Source organism: Haemaphysalis longicornis, unplaced genomic scaffold (genome assembly GCF_048455015.1).
Source record: "Haemaphysalis longicornis isolate Haplotype H1 unplaced genomic scaffold, Haemaphysalis longicornis Haplotype H1 scaffold_8, whole genome shotgun sequence".
In the NCBI taxonomy this organism is placed as follows: Eukaryota; Metazoa; Arthropoda; class Arachnida; order Ixodida; family Ixodidae; genus Haemaphysalis; species Haemaphysalis longicornis.
Genome location: NW_027526445.1, coordinates 80018482 through 80045332, shown reverse-complemented (window position 1 = coordinate 80045332; position 26851 = coordinate 80018482). Strand labels below are relative to the sequence as shown.

The window sequence follows — 26851 nt, the reverse complement described above, 5'->3', positions numbered from 1 at the left end:
GCCGCTGCCATTGTCGAGGGCATGAGCTTTTATGTACAAAGGTGTTTCTCTATGTATTTCTGCGGAATCTGAGCATTTTTTTTGCATTCCCGCAACGCTGTGCTCAAATGTGTGTGCACTAAAACTCTCTGCATTCAAAGTCACGTAACCAAAATTTGTAAGAGTGAGCTATGGAGAAAGCATTCCCAAAGACTCATGCACTTCGCAGTCCCCACGACATATTTTGTTTTTGGTCCACACGCTGCGGCAGGTTTCGCGCACCCCTCTGAAGGAATTTTGTGTTGACCCCATTCGTTTCTTTGCGATGGTCGCCGGTGCGTCGACGCATCCAGAAATTGTGATGGTCAACCGGACTGTGCAGACGGAACGGACGATCACGACTGCGCGCCCACAGAAGGTGGTAGAGGTCATAACAGACTGTTTTGTTTCCAGAGAAAATTTAAGGGGCTCTTTTTTTGCTAATCAAGTACATTCAATGGATATTTGGCGTTGGTGTTGATACTGATCTGTTTACTGCTTTGGGTTACTTTTGGCGACTTACAAATGGTCATCATGGGTGCAGTCCAGCATATTACAGAAGTTTCTTTTGTAACGCATCGTAGTGCTGCTTGGTGCTTCAGTGCGTTTTTGCACTGAAGTAAAAGTTTTATTGCTTTATTCGTAATCAGAAACTACAAACTTAAGTAAAAGTGTTGCAGTATTTTGCTCCAGGTCAAACAAGGAGTCTGAAGCGTAGTTGGTATTTCTGTCGATGGATATGCTTCAACTGATCGATATTGCTTGCGGATATGTTTACTAGATGCATAAACATCTTGAGAGTGATTAAGCTCCTTTGAAAGGGCACTGACTACCAAGTGGAAAACAGACCACAAGTTTATATTTTATCGCAGGTGAAAGGCATGTTCTCTTCCATGAATTCCCCGACTTCTTCTTTGTGTTTCTGTTCTTAGTGCCAACAGCCAAGACAGACTGCCAGCAGAGACACAGAGAACCCAGTGCTTCCATAAAATTCATCTAACCACCACATGTGCTATTGTGCAATGAAGAAAGAATTGCTAAGGGTTCATACTCCTCCTGGTCCTCGCCGTTTATTTTTTGATGTGGGGTAGCACGCTGCAACAGGTTTTCTGTACAACTCTTAAGGGATTTTTTGTGGACCCGATATGTTTGAAGCGATGGACGCAGATGCGTGGACGCATCCGCAAAATATGATAATCGCTCGGATTGCGCTGACGGAAGCGACGAGTACGACTGCCCGCACCAAGAGGGGGGTGGCAATCATGAGGGACTGCTTTTCCTACAACGGTGAAACTTACTCCTGGGTTGTTTGCCTGCCCACTCTATTCTCTGGCTCTTTTTTTTGGGAGGGGGGGGGGCACCTAAGGACCTCGGAATGTCCAAAATCCGTGCGTTGTCCGGCGTACGCGTGGTGATTACAGCGAGCTGCATGAGTGGGCACTACGCGGAAACACGAGAGGGCGTCCCTGTGCAATGTGTATATGAGTGCGTTCCGCTACACGGATCCTATTTCCGTAATAAATAGGAAGCAACGCAAACCGCGTCATGCTGCAACTCTGCGTCTACGAACACAACAAGCGTCGCCGGATACAAAAGCGCGGGAAGCAGCTGCAACACGGCAAAAATATCGAGCGGACCCGGAGCTAAGAGCGCGGAAAGCGTTGGCGCTTGCAATTAGAGTGCATTACTGCTCCTCGAATCATTCAAATCTCAGAGTGCATCATCACAACGGCAATACACAACTTGCGTATCAGTTCTTCGTACCCTGGCCATCGTTTACGGCATGGAGATGCGCGATTTTCTTTGTCGGTGGTTTTTACTATTGTCTGTGCACCATCTCCTGTTTAGTATACTATTGGCGAGTGAAAAATAGTGAATTTGAATGCACATTTCCTTATAACGAAAGTTCCTTTTGTAACGCATCGTAGTGGTGGTTGGTGCTTCCCTGGAGTTTTTCAGTGGTGTCAAAACTCTGCTATAGCTTTTTTCGTCATAAGAAACTACAAACTTGACTTCAACTGTGGCAGTATTTTACTCTACATCAAATGGGTTGTCTCAAGTACAGTACGCACTATTGTCACTGGATATGGTTCAACTCATGAAGATTTTTTCCAGATTCAGTTACTTGTTGCAGCAAAAGCTCGAAGGTAAATAGGCACATTTGAAAGGGCACAGAGTCCCAAATCAACCACAGACCACGCATGTTTGCGTTCCATCACCGCCCAAGCGCATGTTCCGTTTTTGAATTCCTTCACTTCCTGTTTTCGTTTTTGTTCTAACTAGCAGCGCAGGCACAGAAAGCAGTATGCTACCATTAAATTCATATAACCAAAACTTGTACGAGTATGGTATGAAGACAGCAATGCTAGGGGTTGATAGTGTTCCTGGTCCCCAGCAGTTTAAGTATTATTGTGGGGTTACACGCTGGTGCAGGTTTCACGCACCCGTATGAAGGAATTTTCTGTGGACCCCATACGTTTGCTTGTAAATTTGTGTGCACTAAAACTCTGTGCCATCAAAGTCACGTAACCAAAAATTGTAAGAGTGAGCTATGGAGAAAGCATTCCCAACGACTGATGCACTTCGCAGTCCCCACGACATATTTTGTTTTTGTTCCACACGCTGCTGCAGGTTTCCCGCACCTCTCTGAAGTAATTTTGTGTGGACCCCATTCGTTTCTTTGCGATGGTCGCCGGTACGTCGACGCATCCACAAAATGTGATGGTCGCCCGGACTGTGCCGACGGAACGGACGAGCACGACTGCGGGCCAAGAGAAGGTAGTAGAGGTCATATTAGTCTGTTTTGTTTCCAAAGAGAAAATTTAAGGGGCTCTTTTTTTGCTAATCAAATACATTCCCTGGATATTTGGCATTGGTGTTGATACTGATCTGTTTACTGCTTTGGATTACTTTTGGCGACTTACAAATGGTCATCAAGGGTGCAGTCCAGCATATTACAGAAGTTTCTTTTGTAACGCATCGTAGTGCTGCTTGGTGCTTCAGTTCGTTCTTGCACAGAAGTAAACGTTTTATTGCTTTATTCGTAATCAGAAACTACAAACTTAAGTAAAAGTGTAGCAGTATTTTGCTCCAGGTCAAACAAGGTGTCTGAAGCGTAGTACGTGTTTCTGTCGCTGGATATTCTTCAACTGATTGATATTGCTTGCGGATATGTTTACTAGATGCATAAACATCTTGAGGGTGATTAAGCTCCTTTGAAAGGGCACCGACTACCAAGTGGAATACAGACCACAAAGTTATAATTTATCGCAGGTGAAAGGCATGTTCTCTTCCATGAATTCCCCCACTTCTTCTTTGTGTTTCTGTTCTTAGTGCCAACAGCCGAGACAGACTGCCAACAGAGACACAGAGAACCCAGTGCTTCCATAAAAGTCATCTAAGCACCACTTGTGCTATTGTGCAATGAAGAAAGAATTGCTAAGGGTTCATACTCCTCCTGGTCCTCGCCTTTTATTTTTTTTATGGGGGGTAGAACGCTGAAATAGGTTTTCTGTACAACTCTCAAGGCATTTTTTGTGGACCCGATATGTTTGCCTGCTATGGTCGCAGATGCGTGGACGCATCCGCAAAATATGATAATCGCTCGGATTGCGCTGACGGAAGCGACGAGTACGACTTCCCGCACCAAGAGGGGGGTGGCAGTCATGAGGGACTGCTTTTCCTACAACGGTGAAACTTACGCCTCGGTTGTTTGCCTGCGAACTCTATTCTCTGGCTTTTTTTTTTGGAGGGGGGGGGGCACCTAAGGACCTCGGAATGTCCAAAATCCGTGCGTTGTCCGGCGTACGCGTGATGACTACAGCCAGCTGCATGAGTGGGCGTCCCTGAGGGCGTCCCTGTGCAACGTTTATATGAGTGTGTTCCGCCATCACGGATCCTATTTCCGTAATAAATAAGAAGCAACGCAAACCGCGTCATGCTGCAACTCTGCGTCTACGAACACAACAAGCGTCCCCGGATACAAAAGAGCGGGAAGCAGCCGTAACACGGCAAAAATATCGAGCGGACCCGGAGCTAAGAGCGCGGAAAGCGTTGGCGCTTGCAATTAGAGTGCATTACTGCTCCTCGAATCATTCAAATCTCAGAGTGCATCATCACAACGGCAATACACAACTTGCGTATCAGTTCTTCGTACCCTGGCCATCGTTTACGGCATGGAGATGCGCGATTTTCTTTGTCGGTGGTTTTTACTATTGTCTGTGCACCATCTCCTGTTTAGTATACTATTGGCGAGTGAAAAATAGTGAATTTGAATGCACATTTCCTTATAACGAAAGTTCCTTTTGTAACGCATCGTAGTGGTGGTTGGTGCTTCCCTGGAGTTTTTCAGTGGTGTCAAAACTCTTCTATAGCTTTTTTCGCCATAAGAAACTACAAACTTGACTGCAACTTTGGCAGTATTTTACTTTCCATCAAATGGGTGGTCTCAAGTGCAGTACGCACTATTGTCACTGGATATGGTTCAACTCATGGAGATTATTTCCAGATTCAGTTACTTGTTGCAGGAAAAGCTCGAAGGTAAATAGGCACATTTGAAAGGGCACAGAGTCCCAAATCAACCACAGACCACGCATGTTTGCTTTTCATCACCGCCCAAGCGCATGTTCCGTTTTTGAATTCCTTCACTTCCTGTTTCCGTTTCTGTTCTAACTAGCAGCGCAGGCACAGAAAGCAGTATGCTACCATTAAATTCACATAACCAAAACTTGTACGAGTATGGTATGAAGACAGCAATGCTAGGGGTCGATAGCGTTCCTGGTCCCCAGCAGTTTAAGTATTATTGTGGGGTTACACGCTGCTGCAGGTTTCACGCACCCGTATGAAGGAATTTTCTGTGGACGCCATACGTTTGCTTGCAAAATTTGTGTGCACTAGAACTCTGTGCCATCAAAGTCACGTAAATAAAACTTGTAAGAGTGAGCTATGGAGAAAGCATTCCCAACGACTGATGCACTTCGCAGTCCCCACGACATATTTTGTTTTTGGTCCACACGCTGCTGCAGGTTTCCCGCACCCCTCTGAAGTAATTTTGTGTGGACCCAATTCGTTTCTTTGCGATGGTCGCCGGTGCGTCGACGCATCCACAAAATGTGATGGTCGCCCGGACTGTGCAGACGGAATGGACGAGCACGACTGCGGCCCAAAAGAAGGTGGTAAAGGTCATAACAGTCTGTTTTGTTTCCAAAGAGAAAATTTAAGGGGCTCTTTTTTTGCTAATCAAATACATTCCCTGGATATTTGCCGTTGGTGTTGATGCTGATCTGTTTACTGCTTTGGATTACTTTTGGCGACTTACAAATGGTCATCATGGGTGCAGTCCAGCATATTACAGAAGTTTCTTTTGTAACGCATCGTAGTGCTGCTTGGTGCTTCAGTGCGTTTTTGCACTGAAGTAAAAGTTTTATTGCTTTATTCGTAATCAGAAACTACAAACTTAAGTAAAAGTGTTGCAGTATTTTGCTCCAGGTCAAACAAGGTGTCTGAAGCGTAGTACGTATTTCTGTCGCTGGATATTCTTCAACTGATCGATATTGCTTGCGGATATGTTTACTAGATGCATAAAAATCTTTAGGGTGAATAAGCTCCTTTGAAAGGGCGCCGACTACCAAGTGGAAAGCAGACCACAAGTATATATTTTATCGCAGGTGAAAGGCATGTTCTCTTCCATGAATTCCCCCACTTTTTCTTTGTGTTTCTGTTCTTAGTGCCAACAGCCGAGACAGACTGCCAACAGAGACACAGAGAACCCAGTGCTTCCATAAAATTCATCTAAGCACCACTTGTGCTATTGTGCAATGAAGAAAGAATTGCTAAGGGTTCATACTCCTCCTGGTCCTCGCCGTTTATTTTTTTTTATGGGGGGTAGAACGCTGAAACAGGTTTTCTGTACAGCTCTTAAGGCATTTTTGGTGGACCCGATATGTTTGCCTGCGATGGTCGCAGAATATGATAATCGCTCGGATTGCGCTGACGGAAGCGACGAGTACGACCGACTGCCCGCACCAAGAGGGGGGTAGCAGTCATGAGGAACTGCTTTTCCTACAACGATGAAAATTACGCCTCGGTTGTTTGCCTGCCCACTCTATTCTCTGGCTCTTTTTTTTTGGTGGGGGAAGGGCAACTAAGGACCTCGGAATGTCCAAAATCTGTGCGTTTTCCGGCGTACGCGTGGTGACTACAGCGAGCTGCATGAGTCGGCGCTACGCGGAAACACGAGATGGCGTCCCAGTGCAACGTGTATATGAGTGCGTTCCGCCATCACGGATCCTATTTCCGTAATAAATAGGAAGCAACTCAAACCGCGTCATGCTGCAACTCTGCGCCTACGAACAGAACAAGCCTCCCCGGATACAAAAGCGCGGGAAGCAGCCGTAACACGGCAAAAATATCAAGCGGACCCGGAGCTAAGAGCGCGGAAAGCGTTGGCGCTTGCAATTAGAGTGCATTACTGCTCCTCGAATCATTCAAATCTCAGAGTGCATCATCACAACGGCAATACACAACTTGCGTATCAGTGCTTCGTACCCTCGCCATCGTTTACGGCATGAACATGCGCGATTTTCTTTGTCGGTGGTTTTTACTATTGTCTGTGCACCATCTCCTGTTTGGTATCCTATTGGCGAGTGAAAAATAGTGAATTTCAATGCACATTTCCCTATAACGAAAGTTGCTTTTGTAACGCATCGTAGTGCTGGTTGGTGCTTCCCTGGGGTTTTTCAGTGGTGTCAAAACTCTTCTATAGCTTTTTTCGTCATAAGAAACTACAAACTTGACTCCAACTGTGACAGTATTTCACTCTACATCAAATGGGTTGTGTCAAGTACAGTACGCACTATTGTCACTGGATATGGTTCAACTCATGGAGATTTTTTCCAGATTCAGTTACTTGTTGCAGCAAAAGCTCGAAGGTAAATAGGCACATTTGAAAGGGCACAGAGTCCCAAATCAACCACAGACAACGCATGTTTACTTTCCATCACCGCCCAAGCGCATGTTCCGTTTTTGAATTCCTTCACTTCCTGTTTCTGTTTTTGTTCTAACTAGCAGCGCAGGCACAGATAGCAGTATGCTACCATTAAATTCACATAACCAAAACTTGTACGAGTATGGTATGAAGACAGCAATGCTAGCGGCTGATAGTGTTTCTGGTCCCCAGCAGTTTAGGTATTATTGTGGGGTTACACGCTGCTGCAGGTTTCACGCACCCGTATGAAGGAATTTTTTGTGGACGCTATACGTTTGCTTGCAAATTTGTGTGCACTAAAACTCTGTGCCATCAAAGTCACGTAATCAAAACTTGTAAGAGTGAGCTATGGAGAAAGCATTCCCAACGACTGATGCACTTCGCAGTCCCCACGACATATTTTGTTTTTGTTCCACACGCTGCTGCAGGTTTCCCGCACCCCTCTGAAGTAATTTTGTGTGGACCCCATTCGTTTCTTTGCGATGGTCGCCGGTGCGTCGACGCATCCACAAAATGTGATGGTCGCCCGGACTGTGCCGACGGAACGGACGAGTACGACTGCGGGCCAAGAGAAGGTGGTACAAGTCCTAACAGACAGTTTTGATCGCACAGATAAAACCTGCATGCGCCTATTTGCTTGTCAACTGCATTATCTTGCTTTTTTGATGGCATTTACTATTGTCTCTGCAACATTATCTGCTTTGGCTTCCTTGTGGCGGGTGACAAATAATGAATTTGGCTGCAGTTTTGCATATACCAGAAGTTGCTTTTGTAACCCATAGTGGCGCTGGTGGGCGCTTTAGTAGGTTTTTGCACAGATGTCAAACATTTTATACCTTTGTTCATCATAAGAAACTTCAAAATTGCCTCCAACTCTGACCGTGTTTTGCTCTACAGCAATTGGCTTAAGTGTAGTACGTAGTGTTGTCGCTGGATATGCTTCAACTGGTGGATAATCTTTCCGGATTAAGTTACTACTTGCAGGCAAATCTCGAAGGTAAATAATCACATTTGAGAGGTCACCAAGACGCAACTCAAACACAGACCACGCAGTTTTGCTTTTCATTACAGCCTGAACACATGTTTCATTGTTTCAATTCCTTCGCTTTCTGTTTCCATTTCAGTTCTTAGTGCCAACAGCTGAAATAAACTATCAGGGCAGTCACAAAGAACAGTGTGGTATAATAAAATTCACATAACCACCATTTGTACGAGTGTACAATGAAGAAAGAATTGCTAGGGGTTGATAGTCTTGCTTGTCCCCGGAGTTTATTTTTTGTTGTGGGGTTACACGCTGCTGCACGTTTCCCGCACCACTCCCATGGAATTTTCTGTGGACCCCACATGTTTGTCTGCGACGGTCTCCGATGCGTGGACGCATCCGCAAAATGTGATGGTCACCGGCACTGTGCTGACGGAACCGACGAGAACGACTGCCCGCGCAGAGAAGGTGGTAGCAGGCATGAGGGACTGCTTATTCTCCAGAGACAAAACTTTGAGTCGGCTTTTTTCTTCTGAACTGCATTATCTTGCTTTGTCGGTGGTATTTACTATTTTTTGTGCACCATCTCCTGATTTGGCTTCCTCGTGGCGAGTGACATGATCAATTTTGGTGCACTCTTGCATAAAACAGGGGTTGATTTGTCAGGCATCGCACTATTGGTAGGTTCTTCAGTGGGATTTGCCGCACTACATTTACACGAATACCAAACTTTTATTCCTATTTTTCGACATGTGATACTAGAAACGAGCCTCAAAGTGTGGCAGGATTTTACTCAACAGCACTTGGGGCGTCTTAAGCGTAATACGTAGTGTTTTCATCCGGATCCGGTTCAGCTGAGCTGAATGATTTTCGGAGTTCTTAACTAGTTGCAGAAATGTTTGAGTGTGATTGAGCACAGTTAAAAAATGATGCGCTTCCAAGTGAAACGCAGATCAGGTATTTGCCATTTTCAAGAACCCAAGGGCAGATTCAATTCGTTCAATTCCCTCACTTCTCGCTGTCCTTTCTGTTGTTAGGGCCAACTGGTAAGACCGACTGCCAGCGGAGACACAGAGAAGAGAGTGCAATAGGCAACCAGGCTGATTTGCTTGTTCCCGAATGCGATGAAATTGGTCACTATCTACCTCTACAGTGCTACGGTCAAGCTACGGATTGAAGCCGATTCTGTGCCTGCTACGACAAAGATTTCGTACAAATCAAGGCACCATCCAAAAAAGTCAGGTCTTGCAATTGCCTTCTTAGGCACCATGAATGGCTGCAGCAAAATGGTGAGCGAATTAAACGCAAAACATTTTGTCTTCTCAATACCGTTACCAATTTTTTGCAATCGTTTTTTATTTCTTGCTAATGCTGTTTAAATTTCTGCTATCAAAATGAGTGTTTGATGAAAATAACGAAATAAAATAAGTGAAAGTTGTTTGTATACTTTTAAAAGGTGTTTGCCACGGGTCAAGATATTTACACTCTTATTTGTAAACAGGGGTGTGATGGAGTGCGCAGTGTAGAAGGATACTGTAGTGGGAGGCAACCATTGCCAACTGCTTATGTAAAAATTTGCTGACAACTACCCGGGTAAATAACGCTCGGCCATCTTCGGGCGTGTTTTATTTGGATTGCGGCCAAGGTGTTCACTTTACTTGTTTCGCTATCACAATAAAAGCGCACGGTTAACTTTAACGAAATAAATAACTGCCTACTCCACTTTATGCTGGGACGGTTGATTTTTTGGTGGGATCAGTTTTTTGCGAAGTTTGTATTAGGGCATGGTATCAGCGCGTGTTTCGAAGCAAGACCTGCTGTAATTGAAGTACAAATGCCTTGTGGTCTGCAGGGTAAAAAACGTATTTTTTTAAATTTCGCAATACGCTGTGAATTCGGAATACTCTATCAGTGCGCTCACCCGTTGGGTACTCGATACAACTGAGAACAAGAACGAGAACAAGAACAAGAACAAGAAGATTTAACAAGAACGGTGTCTTAGAAAGTAATGCGCTACAAGCGACGTATTAAAGAAATCGTGGCGCATCGTTGCCCATGCCGTGTGCTCTGCGATAAACGGATAAGTATTTTCTCCAACAGCATCACGTGAAGTGAAAAAGTTAGCCGGCATAACTATCTTTCAAGTGAATGTGTCGAGTGAATCCTTCTGTAGAACGACAATATAAGTCAATGGTTCCGATTCGTTGAGCTCTAGACAGTTTGCGAAAACCAGTCGTACGATTAACAAAGGTGAAACTTTGCCGAGATTTCCTTATCGAGAAGGAATTGTTCATGAGAACTGAATTACCACTGGCATGTAATGTTTCAAAGAATTTCTGCGGTAACGATAAAATGTACTCACTTATTTCTTCGACAGGAAGTCAAAGGGAAAATGAACCTCGCTGTAACAGAACGACTGGAGAGTTTCAATCCGTGCAATGTACCTCAACTCACCACTGGTGTGTGGATAAGGAGACTGGTGAGCCCTTGAGCCGACAGATGAGTGGTGGTTGTGGAAATGACCTGGCTTTAACCACTTGTGCTGTCAATGGAACTCATCGTGGCAACACTGAACACCACGACAGTGATCAGCCTGACAGCAATTGTGGACACGGTAGCTGCTCTGACCACGGTCCTAGCATCCATCGACCATCGTGACCAGTCGGAACACAATGGACGGGACAACCACCAACATCGCTACTCCGGATATGACAACTTAAATCTAGTTTTTTCCATACAAAACATTTACATTTAAGGAAGAATAAATTGAAATGCCCGCTAATGTACTGTTGGCTTGCACTAATAAAATGAGTGTATAATGAACTGCGAATGCCTCTTTTAGAGACCATATTTTGTCTTGAGGTACCTACACAAAATTTGGTCTGTTTGTATATCTCTGCTATATGTGTCTACGTAAGTCGGTCTCTGTGTCTGTAGGTCGGTCTCGTCTCAGCCACTCAGTCAAAGCTCAAGAAAATCGTGAGCAAGTAGTCTATAGAGGCGAACCCATTAAAATAAGAAATCTGTTACCCAACTTTAAACTTGTCCACTTGAGAGAGCTGGAAGACAACACTAGCTATGTTTACACAAAGCATGATGCCGAACTGTTACACACAGAGTTTTCTTAATGGAGAGTAGATATACGTTTGATAGTTTTAATAAATTCAAAATTGGTGGTTAAAAACCGTGCTGTGACCGAAAATTACAAAAAGGGGCTCATGCAGGAGCCTAGACAGCGGGGCGGCATTCCAAGTCTTACCGACCCAAAGGTTGCAAAAATGGCGCGCGAGCCGTGGAATCCCCCCAAAAATACTAAATTTATTTTCGCAAACGTCTACCCCGTTTAGAGTAAGAGCTGTGAAATGGAAATAGGAAATTGTGGAGGTGGCGGCAAGAGAAGACAGACACTTCAGTTACCCGTTCTTCAGAAGGCTATCGTGCTGTAGATGTAGACAATTTTTCGTTTGTTTTCGTTTTTGCAGCCAAAAGGGTAGGCTTGTTGTAAAAAGCATTAGGGCAAATTCCGGCGCTCAAGAAAGCGGATTGGTATTTGCGGTATAAAACAATGCATAATTACAGCCATAGGGTGCAAATTTCACGTTAAGAGTATTGCACCATGAGAAAGGCATTATTTTTATGTATTTCTACAGAAGAAACATTGTCAAGTTTATGTACTGTGCGTTCGCGTTAGCGGTAGCAAGACAAAGTACTTTCGAAGACTTTTGTAAGGTATAAAAGGAGATGTTGGGCATATTACGTGTAATGTCGCAAACTATCTCAGCAAAGAGCATATACAGTCTAGTCCACTTATAACAATATCCAAGTGCCAAGAAAACCCCATCGTTATAACCGATAATCGTTATAAGCGGGTCGAGAAAAAAAAGCCACAAGAGAGATCAAAACATTTTATTAGCATGCAAGTGAGGTAGTGAAACTACTCGTTTGCAGGAAAGCCATAGTCAGTCAGCTTTGACTGCTTCACGCGAAGCTGACGCACATCTTTTTCGAGAGCATCTAATTGCTCCCCATAGCTGAGCGGGAGGTCCTTCGCGAAAATGAAGTCCCGTAGGGACTGTATCATTCGTTGGGCCTCGTGCGATGACGGTACCTGGGTAGTCTGCGCAGCCGCGTCGTCGTCGTCGTCGCTCTCACCGCTGTCCGCTGCACCACGCACACTCGCAACGATCGCCTCGTCACTGAGGCACTCGGACGTTTCCACACCATTGTCGGCATGGAGAAAATCGCCGAGACCCGACGCGTCTTCGTGAAGCGCCGACCATAACTGTGGCACCCCTTCATCGTCGGGTGCTTCCGTGGCCTCCCCTGGGATCGCTTCCTCCTCGCCTGCTTCCTCCTCGTGACGCATTTTCGCATTTTCGGCGCGCGCGGTAAGCGGATTCAATCGCTATATCCGATATCGCGGCTCGGGAGCATCGCAATAAGCGGGTTATTTTACCATAGAAAGCATACAAAATTGGACGGTGCAATCGTTGTTCATCGTTATATCCGATATATTGTTATAAGCGGTATCGTTATAAGTGGATTCGACTGTAGTAGAATTGAAATATCTCAAGCTTAAGAGTAGTGACAACAAATGTAACGTGATAAGAACGGTAGTACAAAACAATAACATGTCACAGCAGTAAATTAACACTGAAAAGGAATTACTGGTTTCCTAAGTTCAGTGTCTTGCTTTTAAGTACTTCTTGGACTTTAGCACCTTGCCAAAATGTTCCTAAACTTCAGAATGGAAGTATCCAAAAGCAACAGTCAGGCAGCAACAGAAAAAATATTATAGAGGTGTTCACCCGCTTAATATGCGAAAGATAATACGCACTTGCCAAGGCTAAAACTTTGGGCAGGCTTGAATGTTCCCTCTTTGCTACAGCGATCTTGCCTACACCACGCCATCTGCATTCTGGCTGGGCCGTTGGTTACCTGTTAGAAGGCGTTTATTGCGTCGACGTACCGTGGTGGTTATCAAGAAAACCACGATTCTAAGGCCACTTTGCCCACTGGATAAGATTTTCCTAATATGGTTTGTAGGTTCAATATGACACCGTACGTACGAATATTTTATATCGTTTGATAATACTATTTTGCGCTCGCAACATAGTACATCTGTGAAACTGCCAAGCAAAACCATTTTTAAAAACTACGGAAAGCTCTTAGTGACTTAAGGCGATATTTTACATCCAAGCAGCATTTTGTCCATTGAAAATTCAAAGGATAATGGTGATGATTTGGCTCTTTTAGTTTAATAAATGAGACCAGGCCTCAGCCTGGTGCCATTGACACCATATTATATTCAAATCTGCACATAGCCTTATTTACTCGGAGGTTTCACGCCGCCGGTGTAGAACAATAAATTTCTCTCCGGTTTTATACGTCACTAAGCCTGTGCTGGAAATTTCCGGCTGTACATTCAGAAATTAGTTTCTCCAATAAATGCAGAAATAAGCCATTCCCACCTGGAAATTTTTCGACCGAATATCAACGTGGCGAACAGTTTCAAAGGTATTTTTGGGGATGTTTGTAAAATCATATTAACCTTCGTGAACAAACTGTCAGCAACAAGAAATTTTATCGATATCGCTAACAAGCACAGTTTTTTACTTGTAATGATTAACAGTGCAAGTAAAACATTTTTCAATTTTAAATAATGTGGGTTGTTCTTGGTTAGCAGAATAAAGAGTGTGCACTTCAGACCTGATCCATAAAAATGTTTTTAACTATTGTAAATGGGCGGAATAATTGCTACGTTGGGAGCAAAAATTTTCACTTGCGCCGTCACGCGCTCAAACCCTCTGGTTGTCATTACTTATGAACAAACCATTACTTATGAACGAACACCGAAAACAAAGTATAATGATATGTTTCGGACACTTCTGAAAATATGGACATTGAAGACGCGGACGCTGTTTGTGGTTGTCCTGTGTCCAGCTCGTCTGTTTCATTCGGCTTTCTACCCGCTGTACACGGTTTAAGTAGATCACCGTATTGTAACAGGGACATGCAACGATATATATTGAAAAATGGAAATTGTAACGGTGCTTTTCCCTTGCAGCACCTTTGTGTCCCCGCTATTTCTGCAGCTCCATGTACATTGGGGTGCGGCACACCCACAAAATGCAGAAAACCACGGAGAATCACGTTTGAAGATGACCCGGCTACGAGCTCATGGATACAAGTAACGAACGAAAACAGTGAGAAATTTAGCAAAAGAAGGCCTCGTTCACTGCAAATTGGATTACGTAATATTCATCTGCTTCCGTCGGTTTCACGTGAAAAGAAGGGGTGACTGCTAGGTCGGCAGTAAGTAAACGGCGCGCATTTATCGTCATGGTGGCTTTCCTCCTGGTATGCATTCTGGTTTATTTCAACTTGCAAACAAGGAGTTCCACTGTGCCATAGCGAGCACTAGATAGACCTCAATAAAATAAGTTCCTTTATTTTTCTCCCTCTCAAGTGTGTTTAGATACCCACGAACGTATTAATAAATCATTCAACATTGACTGCTTGGTAATTTTTCGGACACTTGAGTTTGTCGGGCTACTGATAAATGTGTACACAATGACTAAGACGCAGTTCCCGGGCAACTCATGACCATGAGTCTGAAAATGGGTCAGTTTTTAAAAATCGTAGTTCAGTGTAGCAGCTACTTTCGGACTTCTTAAGACAAATGATCAGTTCCAGGTAGCTATATTGGGAGTTATTTGTGATAATAATTAAAAACTGAGCATAGGCACATAAATCAATAAAAGATTACACGTTTTTTTTAAGGATAATTGAGGCTGATGAAACGTTCTAGCTTAAAAATGACTATTCTTAGATGTAGTGGCCTTTTTACACGACAATAAACGATTTGTTTATTTAAAAATAATAAAACGCACATTTCTCTTGTTCCTTTGTAATTCCAGTGCGATGAAAAATACGTTGTTTTATGTAGTGATGAGCCAGAAAGAAACTGAAAGGAATTCCCAAAACGGTAGTACTGCATCAAACAAGGCGCCCTTATGTGGGTTGAGCAAGCATAGCGCGCCTATTATTTTGCCTGGCCTCATGCGGTTAGTATTAACTGTTTCCGCTGTCAAAAACGGGGGAAATGTTGCGAGCAGATTTCTCAATTAGGACCTTGATTTTCTGCAAACGAGTAACAAATATGAGCAAAAACATGAGTTTTCGGGTGCCCGTGTTTCTGCAGGCAGCTTTGAGAAAAATTGCCCAATATCAAAAGTATGTTCACCACGTTCCCTCCCTTTGACTTTTCTAATTGCATACATGCCGCTACAATTCTTCGGACGCTCAATGTTGTAGCGCTAGGCTTTCTAGTAGTTCCGTAACCCCGACAGCACCCGCAATCGAATTTTCTACCCTTGTTGGTGGCTCCGTCTTTTGTAATCAGGAGGTAACATTATTAGTCTCTACCACTCACCGAGTATACGCTGTGGTCTTGCGATGTTACTGCACGTATCGCCGAACGTTTGGCCTGATGTGGCGTGCACCCGGAAGAGGGGAAAAAAGATTGCGGTCACTCATGGGTGTGTCACAACCGCTTTGATAACAAGTAAGCATTGCCGCGTCATCTCTTTAGAGTCAGGTTCCACGCATTAGGGCGTGTGGAGACTAGGTTTAAGACTATGGCGTTGGTGGAAGCGCTGCATATTTTGCTTTTTCACCGAACGATGGCTTGCTTTCGTAGTAATGCTGTTAGTTATTCCACATTTAGCCCTAGCAAAGACGAAGCACTTGCCCCCAGTGATGCGACCCCAAATCTTGTCGGTGCATCTGTTGCGTGTCGTTCATTTCATGCCGGCGTCACGGTGGAAAACTTAGGGAATATTTTTTTTCTTGGAGGTTGGGATGGGCGAAGTTGTGGGTGGGATGGTTTCGGACTGGAGTCGCTAAATAGGTTCTTGCGGCTTTCTGAAGTAGGGATGCCACCCGTCTTCTTTTTCTTTTTGATGATTAAAACGTTTTGCCTCCTCCTCGTATGCCCCTCCTCTTCTTTTTTCTCTCTCCTTCGCGTAACATAAGCAATAGCCATTTCAAGAGACCCCGTTTGTTCAGATTAAGAGACAGGTTTTCTTTTAGCTTCAGCTTCAACAGTCGCGCGAACAAGACTGAGCTTACACAGCCACTAGCGTCTGCACGCGCGTACCTTAGCGGAGTAATGTGTAAACTCACTGACTCGTGCGCTAATTTGAAGCCGGTCTACCACAACATCGTATTATTCACTTTGCGTAGTAATTAACCTAAATGTCAGGGTGCCTTCCTACAACTCGTCAAATATAATGTTTTTATGACTTGAATTCATCCAGGGGGCTTTCGCTAAATGCGGCAGACAAAATATTTTGCTGACGCATAGAATGTTACCCTAATATAAATCAAGGATGTTAACGTGAAAATATTGTTCTCCGTTATGACCGCGCAGTCAGTGACAGGCTGACGCACGGGTACACTTGAAAATAGAGTTTATTCACACAAGAAGAGTACGGCTTTTCGACTGCTCCGAAGCAAGGTCCCAAAGCATCTCTCCGTGCATCGTCCATCTACTCGCGCAGTCGGGAGCGGTGCCGGCGAGGGGAAGGGCCAATTCGCGGGGACACTAATCGGCGCGCTGTCGGGAAGCACCGACACAGAACTGTGCTTCCGCTAGGGAGCACGAACACAACATTTCTTCTCCCCCCCACCCTATTAGAAGAGCGCTTGGTAGCGGTCAGGGGGGTGTCGCTGCCGTGTAGATTTGCGTTGATAGACCGCCTGGGGTTGTAACGAAGAAGCGAGCTCGCCGTCTCCGCATGTCGTTGTCGGCGTCGCAGCAGCGCTTTGCGTGGTGAAATGCCACGCCCTATTGACGGGTGGTAACACACAACTTCCTTCAGATGTGACTGGGTTGTTTGAAAACGCCCTGGAGCTGACTGAAGTGCCGTCGAGTTGTCGTGCCGGAAATCTGGGCGAGCCACGAGCGCAGGCCAATCCGTTTTTTCACGGTGGCTGGGAGCCATTCTGGCTTGTGTTAAAACTGGCGGTCGAACACGTGTTCTCCAGGATGCCCGCCACCCGGCTGCGTGGTGGGTCGCGGGCATCCTATGCGCCTTTGAACATGGCTCTGGTCGAACGGCCGTGAGAGGCATAATCATTTACTGCGAAAACATTAGCCTCACCGGGGTCTGGCCTGTGGTATTTTGCACTGCTGTATGCTGCTTGAAAAGAAAGTGGGCCAATCATCGCTGCAAAGACCCTGTCTAGTCCTTGCAAGGTTCCCTATTCAGTTCGGCCAGGTAGCGCTAGGCTTGGCCGCTTCTTGCTGTGTGGTACGGGGCGGATGTCGCAGCTGTGATGCCATTGTCTTTGTATACCCGCCTGATCTCTGCCGACACAAATGCTGTGCCGTGGTCCGATACTATTTTTTGAGGTAGTCCGAACGTTGCAATCAACGCACGCAGGGCGTCGATGACTGCCGCAGATATTGGCCTACTCATTTGTGCAACTTCTAGCCATTTCATGTAGGCAGCCACCACAACTAGAAAGGTTGTTCCCTCGGCTGGGCCTGCAAAGGCTACATGCAGGGTGTGCCATGGAGATGTTGGCTTCTCTCAATCAGGAATGGGGGCTCTGGGCGGGGCTTGTTGGTTTCCCAGGCAAGCTTGACGCGTTTGCGCAGCTGTTTTGATGTCGTAGTCAATTCCTAGCCATCAAATGTAGCCGCGAGCGCACCTTTTTATGGCTACAACTCCTCGATGTCCACAATAGTTGAGGGCCAAGGCTTTCTCGCGTAGTGCATGCGGAATAACGACTCGGGACCTGAGTGTCACGCAGCCACAATGGAGACTCAACTCCGTTGCTCCTTTCTTAAAGGCGTTGAAGTTTTCTCCGGTCAGTTTTGGCACGCGGCCTTGGTGCAGTGCCTCGCTCAAATGCGACAACGTCGGGTCCTCTTGCGTTGCTACGGCGACCGTGTCGGGTGTTAGCGGTGGATTTGGCATCGCCTCAAACATATCAGCACACAGCTCACTTGTGGAGGATCCGCAATTGTTTCGCCGAGTGGTAGACGACTCAATGCATCCGCGTTCTGGTCTCTTTTTCCTGGGCGGTGCACGAGCTCGTAGTCGTATGCTGACATTTTTATGTGCCACCGTGTCATACGGGGTAGTCGTCCTGATGCGTGCGTAGCCATTGCGTAGCACTCTGACTTACAACGTGTGTCGCGCAAACACTTCCTCGTCGCCACTCTTATGTCGGCGCAGCCAGTGACAAGCGGGCACAAGTACGGGCACACTTGAAAATAAAGTTTATTCCCCCAAGAAGAGCACGGCTTTTCAACTGCCCCAAAGCAAGGTTACAAAGCGTCTCCCCGTGCTTTGTCCACCGCAATGTGGAGTCGGGGGCGGAGCCGGCGAGGGAAAGGGGGCCCTTCGCGAGGGACATTAATCGGACCGCCGTCGGGAGGCGCCGACACAGAACTCGTTTCCGCTGGGGAGCACGAACATAACAGTCTCCATATAATTAGGGTAATGAAAGTTCTTTAGGCAGATCAATGAGGTATTTTTAATGTCGGTATGAAGCTTAATTTTTAGGCAGTTTAAATGTGCTGTTCCAAAATTTCTTCCCCAATTCCCATTCACAACTCACATTTCCATTGCCCAAGACAAATAAATGCGCATTGGGCTGTAGGATACATTGATAAAGCGTAGCGGTAAGAAAGCCATGCCCTGAAGTTTAGCGTAGTCTATTAAAGAAGGAAATCCGATTTTTTTTACTTTTTCCGGTTTTTTATCATCCATTTTCATTTCTATCCCTGCTTGCGTGGCTTTTCCTTAAACTTATTTTTGTTTTTATTTCCGTTGTTTTATAGCACAGTTTCCACGTCTGCCAGCCGTTCTTTCGCGGTGTGTGGGACAATAAACTCGCAACGTGGAGGGGGCAGCGGGTGGGGAGGGTGTCACTCACGGAGCAGACTGTAGATGGCTGGCGAATTTACCGGCAGGCGCAGGCATGCCGGCCGGCAGGCGCGTCAGCGGTATGGCTTTGTCGTCTGCTTTAGCGACGGTTGTTTGGGCCTGTATGGGGGCAGCTTCGTCTGCAATGCGCGCTTCCTTCGCACGCCTTGATTAACTTGTTCGACAGTACCTCGTGGGCTGCCCGGACCCGATAAAATTAAGTATAAGTACTGCAAAGATACGTCGAGGATTCGATTGAAGGGCGGGAGAAACAAAATGACCACATGCAGGCACCAGGAAGCTAGAGAAGCGCTAACTTTTGCGCACTGCTTGTCACGCATGAAACTCCCTTTTCTAAATGGCTATATACAAATTCGGCTGTGTTTAATAAGGTATTACAAAAGGTGGAAGTAGTAACTGGTTCGGATAAACAGGGACTATAATAGTTCCTTCAGCTTTCTCGCATTTGTCACACCTACTAAACTAACTAGTTATTATATGTATAAGTGGGAATCACTAAGCTCAAGTGCCGATTTGTTTCGGTGTCAACGCTTGTGTCACGCGGAGGTTTATCCCCGAGCTAGCACATCAGGCTGGCTAGTTTCCACAGCCTCACCCTTCAAAAGATGCTCCTCTCCGTTTTCTTTCTGGCGACGCACGTCCGGGCTGCAGCGGCGGCATCCACCGCTCTAGCCCGGCCGTGGCCGACGGTGCTGCTTTCGGGACACCGCCCCCGCGAAATCTAAGTAACGGCTGGCAGAATCTCTGGTTTCACTTTTTCTAGAGCCGCGTGTGAGAATTCAAGGGATGTCGCATGGAGAATTGTGTCGGGTGTCGCTTAAAGGTTTGCTGGCAACCATCGTAACCACATGGATTGGAGCCAATTTTTATATTACGTTTTGGTTGCGTCACTCCTTTTATCCTTTTAGAGCATGCATAAATGACTGGTCGTCCATGACCGTTCCCCTGTGTTCGCCTTCTCCTATAATTTTTGAAATTTTATTTCTGTCAATCTACGCACATAAATCTTCTTTTGATTTTTGCAGACTATTCAGTTTGTATACAAATGAGTGATGAATGTTCCAATGTGTTTTCCTGTGTCTGCGGATAACATGTATTTTTAAACGAACGTGCAATTGCTATGTAATTGTAACTTGCATTGACGTGCCGAAGCGCAGCATAAGACGAGGGACAGAATCACAGACACAAATCCCACTCTGTGTCTTCTGGGTAGTAGTCCCTAGGCTTGTGCTGCTCATCGACACATTATCATGCACAAACACACCCAAACCACTACTATGTTGTAACTGGTATGCATTTATATGTCTACTGCGCGCACTACAACAGCACTTGCCTTGTGTATGTGGTCCTTTGCCTGTGTAGCAGATAAATGGCTGTATGATTTTATCTCCCTAGCATTAAGAACTGCTTCTGTTGATGTTGAAATGAAGATTTGAGTCATTGGTATTGTTAAAATGGTATTTAGCTGGTACTTTGCTCATTTTACCTTTTTTAAATTCCATCGGAGCATGCTCGGGGCATTTTTGTTACAGACGACGGACCAACCCTAGGCATGCCATAACGGGGACTTGTTTTGATTTGGGCCCCTCGTCCATGTTTGCACCATGTCATGGGCTAACTAAGCATATGTTCTGCTCTTATACAGCTACATTTCTTACTACAATCGTAGTGTTAGCACTGTATTAGAAGAAGCCGTATTTTGTAATTTGGTGTCAAAAGATTGGAGGTGTTGCTCAGTATATCTCCGCGTTTCCCTTCTGTTTCCGTGTACATCAACCTCCTTGTGATCCAATACATCGATGTGTAATTTACGCTGCATGTTATACCAAGGATTGGGGATGACAGGCATGTCCTGTTCAGAGAGATATTTTCGCTTTCAAGTAAAATATGTGCTATTGTTTTTGTTTCTTTTGTAGAGACCACACATTACTTCTTATTCTTTGTATGCACATCACGCAAAGCTCCTGGACGTGTTTTTTGTGGCTTATCCTCCGCATTTCAAAAGCACTTGAGACGGCGAGATTCATTGACAAAAATCATCCAGATCCTTGAGAGAATTTCGATAACTCCGCCCCCAGTAAATACATTTGGGCTGCTACCCGACATGTCCAGTGCAGCCGCACCATTTTTGGACTTGACTGTAGCACACCATAGTGAATCTGCGAATATGTAGTGGACTGGGCTGTATGTACCCGATAATGCTACGATGATGCATCCAGATTCCCGTTGCACAATTCACGATTCCTGCTCTCACGCAGCCGGTTTCTGAATATAATCAATTCTCCTACATTGTAGGGGGCTTGCAGACAGAGACACAGACGCAAGCACACCCTAGCATGCACGCGAACGCACCAGCGCACGCACCCACGCACATTCACAGACGTACCCACAAACGCATTGTATTTCCTGCAAACTCTTGACTCCTTTCATTTAGAGAATGGAGATCATTTTACGAAGTCCATATAAATCAGGAATGACAGTAGACCACCCGGAACACACCAGAGTGCTAATCCTAAATTCTTTATCAATTTGACAGCAAAATCCTGGGCCTTTTGTCTATCTGGAAATACTTTAGAGTATATGTAGGCAGCATGCTCGTCTCACGCCGGGGAGCTGGGAATACACTGTGGCTAAGGCGCGCAGAGAAGCGACAGGAACTGCATGTCCCTTGCTCAGTGTAAGACCGACGGGATTTTCAGGGTTGCGGGCAGCGAAAAACAGAACTACAAAGCTAGTCTCTTCAGGACTGTGATTCAAAGCTTCAGCAATATAAACAAAACGAAATGCGAGACGTCTTGATGACTTTTTTAGCAACAACTACCAGTTTACAGCCAGTAAGCCAAAACAAATATATTCAGACACCCGTTACTGAGCTTCCGCGACAAAACAGCAGCAAAGACGCTGGTGCTCTCCAGGTCGCGGTGGCCGCTATTTAGATGCCCGCAACAAGGGACAACGTCGTGTCTTAGATTTCGCAGAATGGCAATGATCTACAGGTCGCTCTAATTCATCTGATGCGCACCACCGTCGCGCGCTTTATATCCTAGGTGTAGCTGCGGCGTGTTACAGTCACAATATTTGATTTTTTCAAAGCGCACTGAGCGCAGTGCAGGTCGCGTTTACGTCATGCATATACATGTTGCACCGCGTCTGGAAGTCGCCCAGTAGCCACAGCCATAGTTACTAGAAACTCGATGGTAAAAGCGTCAGAAGGCGCCGATGAGTTATCTCGCCACTACATCAGATCGCTGCGATGCACGCCTTTCGCAGGCACCTAAATTTGGTAACGCTTTGTCATGTAGTCTTGGGCAATGCCTGAGACGGTCGACTGCGTGTTGCCTTTTACTGTAAAAAGTCCATTTTTTTCTTTCACGTTCTCAAGGGAACGTTGAAAAGCAGTTTCAAGGAAGTGACCCAAAAGTTTTTATTCGTGGCCTGCATTCAAGTTATCTGCATGGGTCTCTGCAGGGTTCCAAAAAAGGAAGAGTGCATCAGAGATAGGTGTACAAACCCTTGGCAAGTTTGTGTCAAGTTCTTCTCATGTTCCAACTGCTCCGCTGTTTTCTGGTAAACCTGTGTGTAGATCAGTGCAACTTTCCACTCTTTTTTCGTGAGTTACTTTCTTGTAATTACTGAGGGCATTGCTGAAAGTTAATTTTTACCAAGTTTTTAAAGTTTTTTCTCACATGTAAATTTCGAATAACGTACAATTGAATACTTTTTCGTATTTACTTCTTCTGCACGCTTTAACATTGAAGCTCCTCTTTCACAGCGCAAAAGGTGCCCTAAAATATTTACAAATTATCATACATATGTGAAAAAGGTTGTTTGTTAGATGAATATTTCTGTTTTCTGTAATGTTGGTTTATTGAGAAAGGGTACTATATTCATGGCTTCCAAGGCTTCCAACGACGCAATATTTTATTTATTTATTTCAAGTGGTCACCAAAAGCGCGGTGTGTTTTCGGTCGAGGCACCGGATAAATGAAGAATATATGACATACACAGCTACAACCTATATATAAAAGTAGTATACAAAAATCGGTTAAATAAATGTGTATCTATTCAGGGTGTTTCAGAAAATTAAGTAAGTTTGAAAAAAATGGGCTTTTGGAAGTTCAATTTTTCTTCTTGCACTAAGTGATCAGGGGCTGTGGCGGTTGCTATAAGTTTGGTTTCAATTCTATTTAAAGGAATATTTACCTATACTTTATAAATTACATTTTTAATTATTCTCAGTTTGATTTTTGTATGTAATGAGGAAATTGCAGACGATCACGAGTCCATCGGGTATCGATTATTAGATTTTCTGTATTTTATTGCGTGCAGTGGTAGAGTAGGGATCAATTTTAGGGTGATCACGGTAGCATCAATTATCCGGCATTCCAAACTACACCACGGCCGTTTCAAGAACTTTGGAGATGCAGGTAGCAGTGCCTTCTGCCTCTCGTTGTCTATTTCGTGATACCACCCTAATTCAACCTGTAACACGGCGCTGCTGCTTCATATGCCCTCCAAGAAATCACTTTCAAATTGACTCAGATTTTACAGCGCTCTGAACATCAGCTCCCCAGATGCGCGCAAAGGGCTGCGGCCGGCCGCTGAGCTCCATAAAGCCGCGCCCACAAGCTAGGGTAATGTCAGACGCAGCTGGGCATGTCCGACGCATTCCACGTGCGGCGCGCTTAATCTTCCGCCGGAACAGAGAAAATGGGCCCCGGAACAGGCGAAAAGTATTTCACATGCAATTTTGTAGATTACAAAGTCATTAGTTTTACGCTATTTGTGCATGAACCATAGCCGCCGCACGAAAACGGCGGCAGGTCGCTGCCGCTTCAGGCAATCGGTGTGACTAGTCACATTTGGGCGGCGAGGAGGTTCCAGTCGGTGATGCACCGGACACCGCCTGCCTCTTTCCTGGCCGAAAGATAACGCGCGGCGTGCGTGTTACGGGCACATCTCCTAGTGACATAGACGTGTGGGCCTGGCTTTCCAGCTCTCAACTGCCGCCCGTATCCCGTTTCGTGTATCCGTTGACCTGAGGTTCTGAGCGTTGTTGCTCGGCGCGCAGTTACAATTTCCGAAATGTAATAATCGACACCGGAGGTACTCATGATCATCTACAAAGTCCTCATTACAACGAAGCACCTGTCCAGAATTTATTTAAAAATTTATGAAAATCTAGTTATAATTTTTCCTTCAATAGCAAATGGCACCCATTTTATAGCGGCCTCCACGACACCTGATTCCTTGGCACAAGAAAAACAATTTTACACCCAACAGCCACTTCTTAAAACACAATAAAGTCTTCCATGAAACACCCGGTATACGAAAGTTGAGAGTGATCAAAGAAGGCAAAACCGTTTCATGGGCAACACCTCAGAGGTCCTGTGTCGAGTATGGATTTGCGTTGACATTTGACCGGCAAATTAACCGCTGAGGCACAACACCGTTGGTAGTGCTGCGATTTCGAGATCATCAAGTGTTCCAGAATATTATAGTGCTTGTCTCCAAGCTAAAAAAAATTCCGTGCGTTTGTATCTACCATCATTATAATCATAATTTATTTCTCCTTTGCCAGTTGTTTACTGTCAACATACGTGCACGTGAGTGTCATCGCCAGCCTTAAAATTGTCCTAATAAATGTGTTTTCTATATACCCACTACGTAGGGAGCGGAATATATGCTTGGTCAGCGCCTTGCCATTGATTATTTTACACCGCTTTTCAATCATTATTTTCAGTTACGGGGATAGCTCCAATATTTGGTGCGATACAGAAGTAATAAAGGTTTCGAAGTTCACTTGTGGTGCTGAGCACAGAGAAGGAGATTCGATTCCCGGCCGCGGCGGCCACTTTCATGATGGAGACAAAAAAGCCAAAATGCCCGTGTGTTCGCGAATTAGCGCACGTTGAAGATCCCCAGGTGGTCAAAATTATTCCGGAGTCCTGGACTACGGCGCACCCCATCACCCGAGTAGCGTCGGCACGTTAAACCCCATAATCAAGAAATCAATGAATCCATGAATCAATCAATCAATCCAATTTCACATGATTCCCCCGACAAGCCTGTAATCCAAGCCGGCTTTGAAATTTGTTTTTTGTTGTGGGAAATCTTTTCCTTGCAGACTGTTTCTTCAGGTATTTATAACGTCTAAAAAAAGGAGGTGGGCGCAGCGTCTGAGATAAAAAAATGTATTTGAAATAAGCAAATTTTCCCCAGAGCAATGCAGAAACGGGGATTTACTTCCTTAAAAATGACCCCTGCTGGCGAGAGAGGAGGGGTTTAACAAGATTCTTTGAGGGTCGTTGGTTTGGTGGAATAGGGGAGAAATGGTATAGGTTGTCTGGTAGTGACGCCGTATGTGATCCGGTGTGCAAGAAGAAGATAGTTATGCAGCATGAAATGTCTCACAGTTTGTGAAATGGGTGGGAAAGAACGCAGGAAAAGTGTGCAAACAGAAAAGATTGAATAGCGGTTACAAGAACAAGGCAAATTTACAAAACTCCAAATAATTCACAACAATCCAAAAATGGGGAAAAATAAAACAGAAGCCCCTTGGAAACACAGAAGTGGTGTTGATTGGTGGTTGCGAGTGCCATATAAATTTAAGCTACTTTAAATTAACCCACATCTAAGGAAATGATCATGAACAATAGAAAAGAAGATGTATATACAGAAATCAGTGTACGGAGGTTACCAGAGCAGTAGAAACTTGCGTGATCAAAGGATTTCCACTTAGTGAAATGGCAATACAACAATAAAACAATGAAAAACTTTAGGAACAGAAATTATTGAATGGTGGTTAGGAATACAATATAAAATTACACAATTTCAATATTTCACACAAAGTGATATGCATCGGGAACAAAATAAAAACGGGGACACACAGAAAGGATTGAAGAATAGTTACAAGACAGATTTACACAACTACGTAATTCATACCAAGTGATACGATCAAAGAACAATAACACAAAATAAAAATTCCTGGAAGCACAGAAACTATTCATTGGTGGTTCAGTGGTGCGTGTCTCCATCAGGCACTTATGACAGTGATCCTTGAACAAATTTAGTTCTTTTTTTCCGGTGCCAGAAACTGCCAAAATGGTTGCAGACCGGATTGGTCGGAAACTAAGTAACGATTTCGTGGTTCAAAGGCTGAAAGAAATTTAATACGACATCTAGCATTAAAACTAATCCGAAGGTTGTCGACAAGCTCATATTTGCACAAGATGTGATTGGCAACAAATATAAGGGCCCTATACATTGTCTGATGAAAGAATTTGGTGTCTCTAACAACAAGAATGTATTTAGTTACACACAATGCAAGATGTTAATCACAGGTGGGAAAAAGCGTGCTTTCCTTTTTACCAAACCAGAAATCGTGTGCCAAGTTGACATTCAACACTAGCTTGAGCACGTGCCTTGTGCAGACCATTGCAGTAGCACATCCCTTGCCAGCCAGTTCTTCAATCTAGGCATGGGTACAGGATAATCTGTGTTTTAATACAGCTTTAACCCTGGTATAATACAGAATTGCAGCCTACCATTGTCCCCGAAAAGACAGTGTTTGACAACTGCATCTTACCCCACTCACCTTTGGGGCAGAAACGTCCAGGCTCACTAAATAGGTCTAACTTAAATTAACTACTCAGCCGGCAATGAATAATAAGGTGATGGGTGTAAAATTAAGAGACAGGAAGACAGCAAAGTGGATCAGGAAACACACGCGTGTTAAGGACATATTAGTAGCAATTAAGAAGAAATGGGTGTGAGCAGGCGTTGTAATCCGAAGGCGAGATAACCGTTGGTCATTAAGGGTAACAGAGAGGATCAGGGAAGCGTGGCAGGAGGCGGCAGAAAGTTAAATCTTCAGATGAGATCAAGAAGTTTGTAGGGATA

The 26851-nt window shown here is 44.8% G+C and overlaps 1 long non-coding RNA gene across 1 annotated transcript; it reads left to right on the top strand.

The window, feature by feature from the left end:
• Positions 1-255: 255 nt before the first annotated feature.
• Positions 256-10808, top strand: LOC144149255 (uncharacterized). Its single transcript, XR_013318246.1, has 4 exons — positions 256-397; positions 2650-2796; positions 9023-9274; positions 10363-10808. It is a non-coding gene; the product is annotated as an uncharacterized LOC144149255 (long non-coding RNA).
• Positions 10809-26851: the final 16043 nt, after the last annotated feature.